The following is a 13333-nucleotide window of genomic DNA, read 5'->3' as shown; positions in this document are numbered from 1 at the left end:
ACAATATATAGGTTACTGCTTCCTGCTAAAACAAACCCCCTCACAGTATGATTTCACAGGCCATGCTAATTATTTTTAGGGCAAGCATAATAAAACCCAGGTGATTTGCCTTTGGCAAATTTCTTCTTATCTTCAGACAGCTCTGGATCATTTCCCCACATGGCAAGCAATTACAATCAGGCCTCCAGTTCCTCCCAGCTTTTGTGGAAACTCTGCAAGAGAACCCAAAGGTTAATATGCTTTTGCACTTCCCACCCCCCCCAAAAAAAAAAATCTGGGCGTTGTCTTGTGTATTGTCAGAGGTGCTTGTGACGTGCTGAGTTCAGCTGATTTACAAGAGCAGCCAAACAGAAGGTTTTGCCCACTTGGGAGCCTTTTTGGAACTCGTTCCTCCGAGTAGGAACCTCTGAGTTGCCACAAGGTTCAGCTCCTCCAGCACAAAGCTGCTCTTCTGCTACTCCCCAGCCAGAAAAACACCTTCTGGGCTCAGCCCCTGGGTTCACACTGACATCCTCACCACCAAATGAAGCTGGGAGAAAGGAAAGGTCATGATAAAATGGGGAAGGTCTGCAGAATTCCAGAGTTTTCCTGTGTCAGTGCAATCCCAGTGAGGCAAAGGGGATGAAGTCTCAGGACCAGGCTCTGCCCAGCTCCCTGGCAGGAACATTGGAAAAGGAGAAGTTCATCTCTGCTGGAGTGCAGGGCACTCCCTGCTGCATTTATTAAATCCTGTGTCTCTCTGTAGGGTATTAAATGTAACATACATTTAAGCTAACTTGGGGGTGCCTAAAGAGTAGAGACAGAAGATCTTTCCTCAGCATTTATTTATATCAAAATATATATTTGTATTGATGATGTATAGGCTGTCAGGCTACCAGCAGAAAATCACTCTTGATGCAATAAAACTCACAGCCTGCTCAGCTCTGCTAACAGTAACCCTGCTCCAGCATTTAATTACAATTGCCAGACTGAGAAAACCAACCCAGCTTGAGAAGGAGGCAAAATATCCCCCAGCACCATAGGATCCTCCAGCAGAGGGGTGGAACTCGGTCCCACCAAGTCCCTGAATGAGCTCCTTAGAGGAGGAGAAGCCTGTTGTATGGTGGGAAAAAATAATTAAAAAAACCCAACTTCCAAAAGGTTGGCAGCATAAAAATTTCTGGCTCTGTCGTCTCTGTTTCTGCAAGCAGCAAAAGATCCATAATTCTCACACTTAATGTAATTCCAAGGCATCTAAAGTGATTTACAGTCAGTTTACTCAATACTTTCAGCTTTATTTAATGTAACAGTTATGGCACATAAAAAGTTTATTGAAAATCCTTTGGGAGTATGATTGAGTAAGAAACAGTCATTGCTAATACCATTACAAGAGCTGAAGAGCAGGATCCCAGCATGTGCTCTCAGTGACCTTTCTGGCTTTGTGATTTGGGGTTACCCCAGGAAATTCTGCCCTGTTTTGGGCTCTGCTGATGCTTTTTGCCTTCCTGGGAAGAAAAAAGTTGGGGAGCTCCTGTCCCAGGCTGTGTCTTGGCTCTGCTCTGCCAGGGGAGGGCAAGGGAAGTTCTGGGAGGAAATTTCCTTCCTGCCAAACTCACTCATTATTTATTTTTGGATTTGCCATCTGCAAGCTGAGCTGCAGCTCCCCTCTGAAGAGCAGGGGAGTTGGTTTGGGTGGGATTGGGATGGAAAAGGGGTTGCAGGAGAGTGGAATCACAGGGATCCTTCCCAGCTCCCCTCCCCATGGTGCCACTGACTCCTCCAGCATCACCACTCTGCTCAGCTTCTCCCCAAAAGTGAAACTGCAAAAGCTGTTAATTTGCCTTAGCAATTAAGAACCATTACTTTTACCATCACTGGAGCAATAATTATAATTTAATAATTGCCAACACTCAGAACATCAACAGTGCTGAGCGGATCCCAACATCCAATTTTTTTTGGCTGGGTGTTCTTGCAGCCCTGGCAGAGCACTCAGGTTGCTTGAAACAACAGAAGATTCCTGCTTTTTCCAAGATCCCTTTCCTCAAACCTGCTTTCACCCCCCAGTCACAGGTTGTTTGCAAGCAACCCCTGTTTTCCAGGAATCAGAGGTGAAAAGAAAGTGGGAAGAGCCTCCAAACCAGCACAAAAAAAAAAAAAAAAAAAAAAAAAAAGTGAATAAACTGGGGTAAATAGAAAAAGAAAAACATGTTCCACATGTGCATGTTTCATAAACAGAAAAAAAGGTTACATTTTTTAGATAAGGCAACTGTGATGGATTGTTTAGCTGTATTTGTCAATCAAGTATTAAGAGTTGCTGAATTAAAATCAGAACAGTTTGGAGATGGATTCCAAGTTCTCCAAAACATCAGGTCTGGCATTTAGCTACCTCTCAAGCTATCATCTCTAGACAGACAAACAGATAGATGGATGGATGATTTGGAGTAGAAGATGGAGACATTCTTTCAAAACTTTTTTTTTTTTCCTTCTTTTTTTCCCCAAGAGATGATTTGCTCGTGCCAAGAATTCAGCCTGGGGAAAAGTCCAAATGTAGCATTTCCTTCAGTTGAAACTGGGGCTTGGCCCAAACCAAACTCTGGCTCCAAAGCCCCTGCACTCAGCAGGGACACAGAAAAGAGGATTTGGTGCCTCTGTGTCAGCAGAACAGAGATGGGCATCAGCAGAGGGATGGCCACCTGCCTCTGCCCCCCAAAACCCCACTTACAGGTGCCCAAATGTTAATGCTGAACAGATGGGGGGGGAGGAGAGAAAAAAGCAGCATTTCATGCTGGAACTGGCAGAGCAGCCTCCAACAAACCCACTATTGTTAGGCAAAAATTCCTAGAAACAGATGCAGCAAATTCAGGGCTTCAGAGCCCAGTCCTGGAGTTTGGGGTCTGCTGGGAGAGGTCTGTGTAGCTTATGGATTAATGTACTATTATTACATTACTCTTTAAGCTTCAAAGGTCTGCCAGGAAACCTAAGCCTCCTATCTATTGAATGACATTTGAAGAGCAAATAATACATTAATATATTTAATTTGAGAATAAACACATACATTATAGGAAGGGATTTTGTCTATGCTGATAAGTCAGTGCTTGACCTTTCTCTTGCAATCCCTGGGTGCTGAGCCCCTGAGCACCTCATCCAGGAACCTTTGCTGCCAGGAGCTGGAGCTCCCAGCCTGGCTGGGAACAGGAGCTCAACCCTAATTATCCCTTCCACACTAATCTGCAGCTACACTGGATCTTGTTGCCTCAAATTACTTAATCAATTAAGTGTCAAACTGCAAAATGTTGCTGATTGGGGCTTGGATTTATTGCCTTGGCAGAGGCTTTCCAGCTGCTGCCTCTTCCCTTTGCTCAGGTTCTGGAGAACTTTGAGGCAGGTGCTTCCCATATCTCATTAGGGAAGGGTTAATGAGGCCAGGACACCCTCTCCCAGACACAAAGGGGTTGGGAATGGGAAGAGCACCCAGGGAGGAATCACCCCCTGTACCAGGGGATGGGGGGGTTCCAGCTGAAGTGACAAAGTGACCTCCAGAGCTTCCCCCCAACCTCTCCCACTCCATGAGTGAACCTGAACACCCCATCCCTCTGTGCTCAGTGTGTTTCTGGCAATAAAAACTCCCATTATTTGCCCAGAAGAGCTTGGAGAATTTTAGAAAGCTGATCAGTTTTGCTGGAAGCCTTTCCAGGTTCAGAGAGGGGCCTTTTATTTTTTATTTTTTTTTTAAGAATTTCAATGAGGAGATGAAACTGATAAGTGAAACATTTAGCTTTCTCAAATACCCACTTTTGGAAAACATTTCTGGTCAAAAAATAAAATAGTCTGTTTTCTTGCCAACAGTTTCAAAAAGAAATGTCAGCCTTTTTAAGTGCATATCTGAAAAGGGACTTTTTTTTTAACAGGAGCTTTTTCGTTTTGTTTGTTGTTATTGAAAAACAACAACAACAAAAAAAGACTTTTCAGTGGAAATCTCAGCTGTCAGTGAAAAGCAATTTTTCATTCAAATGATATTTAGAAGACAAATATTCCCCCAGTTCTACTCCCCAGGGCTAATGGCTGCAAGAACTTTGTGGCCAGGGGTCATTTTCTCCTCATTTCCATCTCCTGGGGTCGAAGCAAGAGGAGCAAAAGAGGAGCATTCAGTTCTCAGGGTCCCCAAGTGAGATGAGTGATGCAGAGCCAGTTACTGGGAGCAAATCAAAGCATCCCCCTCCTTGCCACTGTCATTGTCCTCCTCCTGATGATCACTTAAAAATGTAAATCCAAAAGGGGAGGCTTTGGGGAGGTTGGCACAGGACGATGGAGTTGGAGAGAGGAGGGGAGGGGGGGGGTGAAAATTGCAAAAGTGAGGTTTATTGATCCCCTGTGGAGATTGATGGCACAATAAGAGCAGGAGGCAAAGAGTGATTTTGCTTTTGAAAACGTTGATGAATAAGCACTCAGGGGCAACAAATAGCTGGACTCACCAGATGATGGACGGCAGCAGGAGAACAAGATGCATTTTTATAAATGGGTGAAAGGAGAGGAGGACTTATTAAAAAAAATGAATGACCACATGTGGCAGGGATATGCCACTGGGGAGAAGCCAGCCATTGATTTATGTGCACTACTGGCATTTGAAAATTCAATAATAACATTGACAAATGAGAGGCAAAGCTGGCCAGAGGACAGCAGAGAACTTGGAGTGGAGAAAGAAAATGCCAAGGTCAGGATGAAGGAACAGAAAAACATGCTTATGTTGGAAAGGTTTTTGAGTTAACTCATCTATATAAAGACATTAAGAAAAATCACTCTGGGATCAGAGCTCACCATCCTGCCCCTGTGGCATGAACTGGGGAGAAGTAACTGGAGGAGTTGTGGCAGGCACTGGACCTCTCCATGGGGATATCTGCTTCCTGACAGGAGGAGCTGAGATCATTTCATCTTCCCCTCCTGCTTTTGATGAGCTGGTGCCTGGTGCTCCCTGGCACCTTTCAAATTAAATACCTTCCAATTTCTGACCACTCCTGGCAACCCCTCCCCAGGCACCAGCACTGCCCTGCTGAGCCCTGGCAGCTCATTGCATGGCTTCATCCTGCCCAGAGGGGACTCAAGGTGGGGCAGAAAACCAAAAAGCAATGAATGAGAGAGAGAAAAAGAGATGGAGAGTAGAAGGGAAGGCAACTGAGCATTGCAGGCAGGGTCAGCAGCTTGCTGCAAGCCAAACTGCTTGCAGAAAGGGCAACTTCAGCAGAGAGCATCTCTCCAAAACAGCCCCTGGGCTCAGTTAGAGCATGGGGGGAAAAGCAGGGCTGTTGGAGATGGTTTTCTGACTGCAGTTGGGTTACAGCTGGGCAGTAAAGCAGAGGAACGTGCTGCTGGCAAAGATGTCCCATCCCATCCCATCCCATCCCCACCCCATCCTATCCCATCCCACCCCATCCCACCCCACCCTATCCCATCCCACCCCATCCCACCCCATCCCATCCCATCCCATCCCATCCCATCCCCACCCCATCCTATCCCATCCCATCCCATCCCATCCCATCCCATCCCATCCCATCCCATCCCCACCCCATCCTATCCCATCCCATCCCCACCCCATCCCATCCCATCCCATCCCATCCCATCCCATCCCATCCCATCCCACCCCCTGAAGATTCTCACATCCCACAGAGGCAGAGGAGAGGAACTTCCAGGTCTTCTGGGCTGGGCAAATCCTACCAGGAATTCACAAGTGGAGTGGCTTTTATTTCACCTGCTCAAGGCAGGATGGTTGCCTGGTTGCAACAACCTCTCCTGAACCACAGAGACCTGGATCCTAAAGTCCCATGGAAAAAGGCAGGAATTGAACTCATTAATTGAACTACCACTTGAATAACACCTCCTCCTTACCAGCCTTAACCCTGGATTTATTTAATAAGCCCCCTCTCCCCCCATTTTTTCTCCTCCCTGTCTTATGTCTCAGTTACAAATGGCACTGAAGGAGTGGGACCATCAGGAGGGAGCACAAAGAGAACACTGGTGAGAACGTGGCAGAAATGGGCTTTGCTCTTTCTCACTGTTCCTGGCCTCCCTCTGGGCTTGTATTCATCTAGGAAGATGTCTTTTCTAAATGCTGGAAGGTCAGAGGTGTGGCTGGAACAGAATTCTGTGCTTGGCTGAGTCAAAGGTGGATTTATTCAGTGGCAGGGAGAGATTTCTGTGAGAATTATACCAAACCCTGCCCTGACTCAGTGGAAAGGATGGCAAAAGTGTGGGTCAAGATCTTCCTGTGGAACAAAGCAAAGGTCAAAGCAAAAAAAAGTCCTGCAATCTGCAGGATTCATCCTGGCAGAGTCTGGATGGAGCCCGGGAGCAGCTCAAGCCCTCAAACCAAAACTTCTGACGTTCCAGGCTTGGGGTTTTTCCCCATTTTTTGTAGTTCATTTCCAGCTGCAGCCAAGCAGCTGAAACCTCTGTTCATGGTGCTTTACTCAGTTTTCTAGGCTGGCAAATCTCCCTGCCAGAGCCTGCTTTAGCTTTAAATATCATCTGCTATCCCATCACTGAATAACTGATGTGCAAGCTGGGTTTGTAGGATGAGTCCCTCAACAAGTTCCAAGCCACTAATCCCTCAACACCAGGCAAAGTCATCCCTTGGATCACCCTCCTCCAGCCAGAGCAAGCTTTTGCCAAGGTGATTTTGGGGAGATTGCTAAAGGGGAGCTCCAAATGCTGCCCTGACAGACAACAGAAGGGTTACACAGAATGTTCTGAAAATTTACATTGCTGGGAATGGAGTTTGTATTTAGAATCATAGAATCCTAGAATCCTAGGGGTTGGAAGGGACCTGGAAAGATCATCTAGTCCAACCCCCCCTGCCAGAGCAGGGCCCCCTAGAGTACATCCCCTAGGAACGTGTCCAGGGGGGTTTTGAATGTCTCCAGTGAAGGAGACTCCACAACCCCCCTGGGCAGCCTGTTCCAGGGCTCTGTCACCCTTACAGTAAAAAAATTTTTTCTGATATTCAACTTGAACCTCCTATGCTCCAATTTACACCCATTACCCCTTGTCCTATCACTGGTCACCACTGAGAAAAGCCTAACTCCATCTCCCTGACACTCACCCCTTACATATTTGAAAACATTGATGAGGTCACCCCTCAGTCTCCTTTTCTCCAAACTAAAGAGACCCAGCTCCCTCAGCCTTTCCTCATAAGGGAGATGTTCCACTCCCTTAATCATCTCAGTAGCTCTGTGCTGGACTCTTTCAAGCACTTCCCTGTCCTTCTTGAACTGAGGGGCCCAGAACTGGACACAATACTCCAGGTGTGGCCTCACCAATGCAGAATAGAGGGGGAGGAGAACCTCTCTTGACCTACTAACCACCCCCTTTCTAATGCACCCCAGGATGCCATTGGCCTTCTTGGCCACAAGGGCACATTGCTGGCTCATGGGCATCTTCTTCCTCACAGGATTTCTGCTGGATCCCTTCACAGGGATCCTCCTTGCTCTTCTCTGGACCTGCTCCAGCACCTCAATCTCCTTCCTGAGCTGAGGGGCCCAGAACTGGACACAGGACTCAAGCTGTGGCCTCCCCAGGGCTGAGCACAGGGGCAGAATCCCTTCCCTGGACCTGCTGGCCACGCTGTTCCTGAGCCAGCCCAGGATGCCATTGGCCTTCTTGGCCACAAGGGCACATTGCTGGCTCATGGTCATCCTCTTGTCTACCAGGACCCCCAGGTCTCTTTCCCCTACACTGCTCTCCAGCAGCTCAGCCCCCAACCTATACTGGGACATTGTGTTGTTCTTCCCCAAATGCAAAACTCTACACTTCCCCTTGTTGAATTTCATCATGTTTCTCCCTGCCCAACTCTCCAGCCTGTCTAAGTCTCTCTGAATGGCAGCACAGCCTTCTGGTGTGTCAGCCACTCCTCCCAGCTCAGTGTCATCAGCAAACTTGCTGAGGGTACATTCTATACCCTCATCCAAGTCGTTGATGAAGATATTGAACAACACCGGTCCCAGTACCGACCCCTGAGGGACTCCACTGGTCACACACCTCCAACCAGATTCTGCCCCATTGACTACAACTCTCTGACTCCTTCCTTTCAACCAGTTCCTGATCCACCTCACTACCTGATCACCAAACCCATACTTGATCAACTTATCTACAAGGATTTCTCTTAAATATTCTCTATAGGCAGATTCCATCTTGCTCTTGCCACTCAGCTCCTCTGTGTCCAGAATTATTCAACCTTCACAATAAAACCTGAAATCAAACACCCCCCCAGATGTTTTGCTGGATGTGTCAAAGGTCTGAAAACAAAAAGCATCACTTGGTTCCCTTGCTCTGAGGATCTCACAGCAGCTCATGTAAGCAAAGTGTCTTCTACAGGAAAGGAAAGTGAACTACAAGGAATTTGTTGGATTCACCCAGGTTTTTTAACAAGTCTGTGGATGAAAATAGACTGAAACTCTTGCAAGGACAGCAGGAGCCCCTTCCAGGTCCTGGCAGTGTCTCCCTGCAGATGTAGCTTTAACTCAGTGAGAGTTTTATACAAATAATTAAGGTTGGCAAGAAGTGCCTAACTCTGGTTGCTGAAAAAAAAAAATCCTCTGCTCAAGTTTGACCCAGCCAAAATCATTAATGAGGGACAAAAAACCCAAACCAGTTGAAAGCTGATAAAATCTCTGCAAGCCCACCCCTCCACCTGTCCTGAGCTGAGAGCTGTGTCAGCAACAGAGTTTTGCAATCAAATCTCAAACAGTGCAGCTGAGGACAGCATTAATTTCAAGTCTGGAGCCAGTGCTGCAGCAAACCTCCAGGTCCAGTCCCTAACTGGAGTAAACTGGTGTAATTCAGCCTGAGAAGTGAGGATCTGGCCATAGCATCTTACCCTCTCTGCCCCCCAAGGGTTGGAGCAGCTCCTCAGAATCACTCGAGAGCCCATTAAAAGAAAAGTAAGATACCTCCAATCATTATCACTCATTTTTATGGCCACGTTGTTCACAAATGACTGAATTTAGCTGTCAAATGTCTAGAAAAGAAAAATAAAATGAAAGCGTCAGCCATCTGCGCCCCAGAAAATGTTTGTATTTCCATGGGTTGTTTATGGCAAGGAGGTCTCAGCTCCTTTGTTCCACCCCATATTAGTTATTGCATGGGAAATGAGTGTTTTTCACTTTGCCATTTATAAGGCTTTTGCATTCCCTCTCTCCTGCCTGCTCGCTCTCTCCCTCTATGTATTTTGAGTCCATATGTCTTGGATTGACACGTGGAATTGTGTTTGTTTTCCTGGTTCTGGCTCTCTAATAGCTTTTCATTGCAAAGGGGATCCAATGGTGCTTATTTACTCTGCTTCCTTCCAGTGCCATTATTGCCAGCACTCACTTCAATCAATCCCACTGCCTGATAGCTACGAGCTTCCCTGACCTATTGGAGTGGAAAAAAAAAAAGAGGGAGAACTTTGAAACCCTGCCTGGGCTGATGTCAGAATTGTTTGGAGAGGTCCAGATCTTTGCCAGCAGACATGTGGTGGGTCCTGGAGCCACTTGGTGGGGACCATCCTTGGGGTGGAGGTGGCCTCACAGGCTAAGAGTTATCCTGGATAGCTTCCAGGAGGACTTTGGGATCAGGGGGGGAGGAATTCACTCACCTGGTCATCTACCTTGAGGTTTTTCCAGCAAAAGTAGTGCCTGTGCTCAGCCCCTCTCAAGTTGAGTGCCCCAAATCCAGCAGCCTCTTGAGAAAAGTCTTGGCCAAAAGGCATCAAGAAGAAGGCAAGGTTGTTGTAAGGAAGAGTTCCAGCAGGTCACATAAATATTATTTAGCTCTAAGGGGGTCAATGATGTCTTCACAGTTTCAGGAGAGCATTGCCTGCCCCACAGCACGACACTCAAGGATGGTGTCCCCAGGATGGTGTCCCCAGGATGGTGTCACCAGGATGGTGTCACCAGGAAGGCCCCCAGGGCTCTTCTTGCTCTTGCCCCAAGCCAGGAGCAGCCTGGGGTCCTCAGCCTGCAGTAAAGTTGGGTGAGAAGTCCCCAGGAAAACAAATGGGGAAATGAATTCATAGCATCTCTCCTGGGAAGACAGACTGAGAGAGTTGGGGTTCTTCAGTCTGGAGAGGAAAAGTCTCCAAGGAGACCTCATTGTGACCTTCCAATATCTGAAGGGGGCTACAAGAAAGTTAGGGAGGGATTTTTTAGGATTTCAGGGAGTGATGGGACATGGGGAGTGGATTCCAACTAGAGGAGGGGAGGTTTAGATTAAGTATTAGGAAGAAGTTCTTCCCCAGGAGGGTGCTGAGACCCTGGCACAGGTTGCCCAGAGAGGTGGTGGAAGCCCCATCCATCCCTGGAAGTTTTTAAGGAGCTGATGTGGTGGGTTGGAACTGAATGAGCTGCAAGGTCCCTTCCAACCCTGACAATTCTGTGATTCTCTGAATCCCAGGTAAGCAGCTGGGGCAGGGGGAGGAATGGGGGGGGGGGAAGGAGCTTCTCCCTTCTCAAGGCAGCTGGGTTTATTTTAATGGGCAAGGTCAGCAAAGAAATGACCAGGAAGAGAAATGGCTGCCATTACAAATCAGTCCTGATCTTGTATCAATTATTCCCTGAGCAGTTCCCTTGCCTTGGGCTGAAGCAAACAGGGCCTAATCAGTTTTACATCTACGTTTAATTTTATTGGAAAGAGGAGCCAGCAATGCATCATGGGGCTGCTGGGTGACATGAAAGGTGACCCCTGCCAACTTAATGACACAATACATAACCCTTAATGAAGTCACTATCTTGTCCCTTTTTTTGCTGTCTCAGCCTGATGATTTATGATGGCATCAGTTTGCTTTGCCCTCTTTTCATTTCAGCTTGACAAAGTGGATGAAACAATTATCTTCGTTATCAGCCAGAGCAGTAGAAATGTGATAGTTGAGGATTTCTGCAGGTGGAAGGCCTTGGCTAGGGATCAAACAAATAGAAAAACATGCTCAGGAATTTTGGGGTTCCCTCCTTTTCTCTCTCTCTGACCGTGGCCCTCCTGAAGATGGATGGAGGATCCCCAAAAAAGCCTCACAATCCCTCCACCACCGTGGCAAGAAGTCATTTCCAAAGAAAGAGATCTCTGCAGCAGCAGCAGCAGCAAGCTGGGAGGTGTCAATACATCTCCTTTTTTTGGCTGTTTTCCCTCCCCACACACCTGCACTGGTGTGATGTATACCCAGGAATATGCCTGACAAAAATTATCAGGCATCTATGCAGCTCCAGCAAGGTACCCAGGGCTAATGATGGCTCTGTGTGGGTTTGTGCCTCCACATATCCAGATGTATGAGCATGTTTGTACCTGATTTTATGTCTAATTAAAGTCAGCAGAAGCTTGGATGCAATCCTTCAGAGCTGAGATTACCTCTCCATGCTCACACCACTTTCTGGCTCCAAGTGCATCACAAACCTGGTGTTCCTAATTGTAGCTCTGCTCAAAATCACAGCCCAGCTTTTTCCCCCCCCCCCCAATTTTTAGAGGAAATGGGGACCTTTTTTCCCTTGGTACCTACAGAGGTGGCAGGATGGAAGCCCTTGCTCTACTGACAGAGATGCAGATGGAAGCTGATGGCACAGTGTGTCAGTCCTGCTAGGCAGAGATGACAAAGTGCCCTCAGTAGCCATATGCTTGATGGCACTTGGAACTGCCACAGAACTATTTTTTTGGCTGGTGCTGCTCAGGATCTGATGTGGCTGTTGCTGTTTCCTTAGTTTCTCCTCTACATGGGGATGATTCAGAATGACTGGGGACAGACCTTTGGAGCAGCACTTGAACAAATCCTGCAATTCCTCACTGATTTTAAGAGAGAAAAAGAGAGGCTCAGCTGTTCCTCTCCCATCCTTTGCCTGCACAGGGCTGTTCCTTGCAGTGCCAAGTCTCCAGCAGAACCATTTCTCCCCCCTCCTTCCACCACCAAGGTTGAGCCTAAGAGTTTTCTGCTCTGTCTCAAACCACTCAGCTCCCCAGTTGTGAGCTGCTGGAGAGCCTTTTGTCAGCAGAGCTGGAATGAAAATGTTGTTCCAACACTTGAGCACAGCACTCAGCCAACTCAATCACACTGCCCTGCTCCTCACTGTGGATTTCCATATCCCAAACACTGCCTTTTAAAAGCCACATCTTTGAATGGGGTTGGGAAATAGCAGTCAGAAGCCTGCCAGGATTTTACAAGCACTGCTTCAGCTTTCTAGTGTTCTTACAAGCACCCTTGTAGGTCAAGACCTCCATACAGTGAACCAGTCAGAATACCCCTAATTAAGTTATTCTGCCTCATCCCTGACTAATAAAAAACATGCTTATCAGCCCAGATTCTGCAGGAGGGCTCCATCCTCCTCCTCACAAGGAAGGCTTTCTCTCCAGGCTGTGACCTGAGCAAGCTTTCTCAGGGAGGGTGGGGAAGGAATGAGAAGATAAATGCAGTTTGGCAGGACATTAAGGGAAACCACAATATTGCCTTGTAATGCAGCTCCTATCTGATCAGCAGAGTCAAATGTGGTGCTGGAGTTGTGTCTCATAGGAAGTGGAACCAGCTGCCCCCGTCAAGCTGATTGCAGAGATCTTCCCTGAGATACTCCTTCTGTCTGTCAGAGATACCAGCTGCTGAGGAATTCCCAGCAGAGCTAAAGCAGACCCTCTCCCATCCCTCGGGCTCCTCTCCTTCCCTCCCTCCCTGCTTTGGGGACCAAGCACAGCCTGGTTTGTTTTGGTGAGGGGAATAAGTCCATAGCTTTCTCTTCAATGAAAGAAAAAACCTGCAGCTCTTGAATGGCTCCTTGAATTTCCTAACCCCTTCCTTCTGCCCTCCCTGCTCCTCTTGTCAGTTTGGGCAGCAGCCTAGGAGTTCATTCACATGGAAGGTGGGAAATGGGACACTGGCAGAAAACAGCAGCGGCCTCTGGGACTGTCTGAAAAATCTGCAAAAATTAACTGATTCATTCTCAGAGCCATTCTGTACCTCTGAATGGATGAATTCTCTCCCTTTGATCACCACCATCCAGAGCCTCCCCCTGCAGCAATGGGATGCTGGATGTGGGCAGCCCAACTCCACTGCCTTGGAGAGGGGGAACTACAGCACCAGAGCTGCAAATCCTCTTTATTTTTCAGCTGCATCAGCAAGAGAAGAGAATTCTCTGGAGAAGAGAACTCTCTGGAGTGACTCCTCTACCTTCAGGGTAATTACAGCCCAGAGCAGAACTGGTTGGAAAACAGGAGCATCTTAGAAATGAAGGAAGAACTAAGTGTGGGGTCGTTTAATCATAATTAATGGGAAGACACTGCTCAGTGAGTAGCTGCATACAGGCCTGGTTGTGGTTCCAGCAGCTGAGTGGGATGCAGAGTGGCTGTTTGCTGTTTT

The 13333-nt window shown here is 47.5% G+C and overlaps 1 protein-coding gene and 1 long non-coding RNA gene across 3 annotated transcripts in view; one reads left to right on the top strand and one right to left on the bottom strand.

The window, feature by feature from the left end:
• Window positions 1-13333, top strand: part of BRF2 (BRF2 general transcription factor IIIB subunit) — a 437620-nt gene that overhangs the window by 218310 nt on the left and 205977 nt on the right. The window lies entirely within an intron of this gene.
• The window catches only part of LOC139788896 (uncharacterized), a 67113-nt gene that overhangs the window by 455 nt on the left and 53325 nt on the right, over window positions 1-13333 (bottom strand). The gene's annotated exons all lie outside the window — the stretch shown is intronic.

This window comes from Heliangelus exortis, chromosome 30, assembly GCF_036169615.1.
Source record: "Heliangelus exortis chromosome 30, bHelExo1.hap1, whole genome shotgun sequence".
NCBI lineage: Eukaryota > Metazoa > Chordata > Aves > Apodiformes > Trochilidae > Heliangelus > Heliangelus exortis.
The sequence above is the reverse complement of the archived record's forward strand: the minus strand, read 5'-3'. Positions and strand labels throughout refer to the sequence as shown.